Consider the following 5,000-nt stretch of genomic DNA (forward strand, 5'->3'; position numbering starts at 1 on the left):
GGAGATACTATTGTTTCTGGTACAAAAGTTCCTATATCAATGGGAAATGCCCTACCTTTGAGTGCGGTTTGAACTATTGATTTACGTAATTGGAAGTAACCAATTAGGTTTACGACGAAACCTAGAAATCGATCACTGATCCAATTTGACTACCTCTACGGGATAGACCTCAACAGAAAACTGTTGAGTAACGGCAGCAAGTGATTGAGTTCAGTAGTTCCTCATAGAAAATTATTGGCTCTAGAGATATGGTAATATGGAGAAGACAAAATTGTTTGAAGCACGCACAGAACCGGAAGCGCCCCTTGTTTCAAAGAGAGGAGGACGGGTTATTCACATTTAATTTGATGGTCAGAGGCAAATTGAAAGCTAAGCAGTGGTAATTAAGACCCCCGGGGGAAAATAGGGATGTCTCCTACGTTACCCATAATATGTGGAAGTATCGACGTAATTTCATAGAGTCATTCGATCTGAATGCTACATGAAGAACATAAGCCAGATGACGGAACGCAGAGACCTAGGATGTAGAAGATCATAACATGAGCGATTCGGCAGATTTGGATTCCTTTCCTATATATCCACTCATGTGGTACTTCATCATATGATTCATATAAGATCCATCTGTCTAGAGATCGTCATATACATCTAGAAAGCCGTATGCTTTGGAAGAAGCTTGTACAGTTTGGGAAGGGGTTTTTTGAGAGAAAAGAAGAATCTACTTCAACCGATATGCCCTTAGGCACGGCCATGCATAACATAGAAATCACACGTGGAAGGGGTGGGCAATTAGCTAGAGCAGCAGGTGCTGTAGCGAAACTCATTGCAAAAGAGGGTAAATCGGCCACTTTAAGATTACCATCTGGGGAGGTCCGTTTAGTATCCCAAAACTGCTTAGCAACAGTCGGACAAGTGGGTAATGTTGGGGTGAACCAAAAAAGTTTGGGTAGAGCCGGATCTAAGTGTTGGCTAGGTAAACGCCCCGTAGTAAGAGGGGTAGTTATGAACCCTGTGGACCACCCCCATGGGGGCGGTGAAGGGAAAGCTCCCATTGGTAGAAAAAAACCCACAACCCCTTGGGGTTATCCTGCGCTTGGAAGAAGAACTAGGAAAAGGAAAAAATATAGCGATAGTTTTATTCTTCGTCGCCGTAAGTAAATACGTAACTAGGAATATGGAAAATTGCATTTTTGGAATTTGCAATAATGCGATGGGCGAACGACGGGAATTGAACCCGCGCATGGTGGATTCACAATCCACTGCCTTGATCCACTTGGCTACATCCGCCCCTTATCCAGCTAAAGGATTTTTTTCTTTTTTCCATTGATCATTATTCTATTTATTCTGACCTCCGTACTTCGATCGAGATATTGGACATAGAATGCCACTCTTTAAAAAGGAAAAAAGGAGTAATCAGCTGTGACACGAAAAAAAACGAATCCTTTTGTAGCTCATCATTTATTGGCAAAGATAGAAAAGGTCAATATGAAGGAGGAGAAAGAAACAATAGTAACGTGGTCCCGGGCATCTAGCATTCTACCCACAATGGTTGGCCATACAATCGCGATTCATAATGGAAAGGAACATATACCTATTTACATAACAAATCCTATGGTAGGTCGCAAATTGGGGGAATTCGTGCCTACTCGGCATTTCACGAGTTATGAAAATGCAAGAAAGGATACTAAATCTCGTCGTTAACTGAATTCTGAATAGAAAGATTAAGAAGAAAAAAAGATTCAAAATAAAGAAAGAAATACCCAATATCTTGCTAGAACAAGATATTGGGTATTTCTTTCTTCAAAAATTCTTATATGTTAGCAGAAAAACCTTATCCATTAATAGATGGAACTTCAACAGCAGCTAAGTCTAGAGGGAAGTTGTGAGCATTACGTTCGTGCATTACTTCCATACCAAGGTTAGCACGGTTGATGATATCAGCCCAAGTATTAATAACGCGACCTTGACTATCAACTACAGATTGGTTGAAATTGAAACCATTTAGGTTGAAAGCCATAGTACTAATACCTAAAGCAGTGAACCAGATTCCTACTACAGGCCAAGCAGCCAAGAAGAAGTGTAAAGAACGAGAGTTGTTGAAACTAGCATATTGGAAGATTAATCGGCCAAAATAACCATGAGCAGCCACAATATTATAAGTTTCTTCCTCTTGACCAAATTTGTAACCCTCATTAGCGGATTCATTTTCAGTAGTTTCCCTGATCAAACTAGAGGTTACCAAGGAACCATGCATAGCACTGAATAGGGAACCGCCGAATACACCAGCTACACCTAACATGTGGAATGGATGCATAAGGATGTTGTGCTCTGCCTGGAATACAATCATAAAGTTGAAAGTACCAGAGATTCCTAAAGGCATACCATCAGAAAAGCTTCCTTGACCAATAGGGTAAATCAAGAAAACAGCAGTAGCAGCTGCAACAGGAGCTGAATATGCAACAGCAATCCAAGGACGCATACCCAGACGGAAACTAAGTTCCCACTCACGACCCATATAACAAGCTACACCAAGTAAGAAGTGTAGAACAATTAGCTCATAAGGACCACCATTGTATAACCACTCATCAACAGATGCAGCTTCCCAAATTGGGTAAAAGTGCAATCCGATCGCCGCAGAAGTAGGGATAATAGCACCAGAGATAATATTGTTTCCATAAAGTAAAGAACCAGAAACAGGCTCACGAATACCATCAATATCTACTGGAGGGGCAGCGATGAAGGCGATAATAAATACAGAAGTTGCGGTCAATAAGGTAGGGATCATCAAAACACCGAACCATCCGATGTAAAGACGATTTTCAGTGCTAGTTATCCAGTTGCAGAAGCGACCCCACAGGCTTGTACTTTCGCGTCTCTCTAAAATTGCAGTCATGGTAAGATCTTGGTTTATTCAAATTGCAAGGACTCCCAAGCACACGTATTAACTAGAATATAGATAATAGAAGGCTTGTTATTTAACAGTATAACATAGACTATATACCAATGTCAACCAAGTCAGCCCAAAGATTAGCTATCCATATAACTAAATTAACCAAACCAATAATTTTGTATTTGTAAATGAAGTGAGTCAAAGTGAAAAACTTTGATGGGTCTTTTCTATATGGGTTGCCCGGGACTCGAACCCGGAACTAGTCGGATGGAGTAGATAATTCTTCCTTGTTACAATAGAGAAAAATCCCTCCCCAAATCGTGCTTGCATTTTTCATTGCACACGACTTTCCCTATGTAGAAATAGCCAATTTCTATTCCAAAGAGGAAGTTCTACTAATTTTTTTAATTAGTAAGTTGATTCACCTACTCTTTATTATAATAAAAAGAACATTTCAGAATGAAAAATAGAAAAGTTTTTTCTTGATCATTTATCAACCCTTTCCTGTTTCTTAATTTCGTCTAATGATTAATTAAGAGGGTTGACCAGGTCATTGATACGTATAATATCCAAATACCAAATACGCTCAGTGTGTGATCCACAGAAAGAAAAAAGAGTTGTTTTGGTGAACATCAAAGAAAAAACTTGCTCTTCTTCCATAAAAAATTCTTCTAAAAATGCCGAACCCAATCGTTGCATAAAAGTTCGTACCGTGCTTTTATGTTTACGAGCTAAAGTTCTAGCACATGAAAGTCGAAGTATATACTTTAGTCGATACAAAGTCCGTTTTTTCGAAGATCCACTATGATAATGAAAAAGATTTCTACATATCCGACCAAATCGATCAAGAATATCCCAATCTGATAAATCTGTCCAAATGGGTTTACTAATAGGATGCCCCGATCCAGTACAAAATTGAGCTTTTGATAAGTATCCTATGAGGAGAGTAGCGGGGACTATGGTATCGAATTTTTTCATTCGAGTATCTATTAGAAATGAATTCTCCAGCATTTGATTCCTTACTAACAAAGAACTTTTTTGTACACTTGAAAGGTACCCCATAAAATCGAAGCAAGAGTTTGCTAATTGGTTTATATGGATTCTTCGCGGCTGAGTCCAAAAACAGAAATAATATTGCCAGAAATTGATAAGGTAGCAGCTTCAAATAGATCATATATTAATTCTCTCTCTCTAAAAATATAGAAAAAAGGAGTCTGTGCGCCGAGATCCGCCATAAAAGGTCCAAGCCATAGCAAGTGAGAAGCTATCCGGCTTAATTCTAACATAATTACCCTAATATAGCTGGCTCTTTGTGGTATTTGAATATTCTCCAAGAATTCTGGTGCATTTACTGTTATTGCTTCTGTAAACATAGTAGCTAAATAATCCCACCTTGTTACATAAGGTAAGTATTGTATAATAGTTCGGTTTTCCGCGATTTTTTCCATTCCTCTGTGTAAATACCCTAATATGGGTTCACAATCAATAACATCCTCACCATCGAGAGTAACGATCAGTCGAAGAACACCATGCATTGATGGGTGTTGAGGGCCCATATTGACTATCATGAGATCTTTTCTTGTAAGCGGTAGACTCATATCCTTTCTTCCTTAATTCATTATTCCATGAAAATGGATTATTCCATGAATTCCTCAAAGCGAGGCTCATCAAAATGAAAAATCTAAGACTACTATAAGACTACTAAAAAAATAATAAAACAAGAAAAAAATTTGAACGATTAAATTACTGCTCCCGAATATTCAACTGACCGATTAATTTCTTATAACGTACTCTATTTTTCTTTGCCAAATAAGCCAGCAAACGTCGACGTTTTCCCAAAAGTCTTCGTAGACCTCTTTCCGATGAAAAATCTTTTTTGTGTAATTCCAAATGTGAAGCAAGTCTCCGTATCTTATTGGTGAAACTGAATACTTGAAATTCAACAGAACCCCTGTTTTCTTCTTTTTCTTCTTTAACCATAAATCCAAAAATTTTTCTACCTCCTTTCTTTTTCATGTATTTTTCTGATCAGGAAAAATACAAAATTATGTCAGTTATTTTGAAGTTATTCTAATCTCGTACACACACAAATTTGCAATTATTCATCTACTAC

This window comes from Triticum urartu, chromosome 6A, assembly GCF_056163025.1.
Source record: "Triticum urartu cultivar PI428250 chromosome 6A, HENAU_Tu73, whole genome shotgun sequence".
Classification (NCBI taxonomy): domain Eukaryota; kingdom Viridiplantae; phylum Streptophyta; class Magnoliopsida; order Poales; family Poaceae; genus Triticum; species Triticum urartu.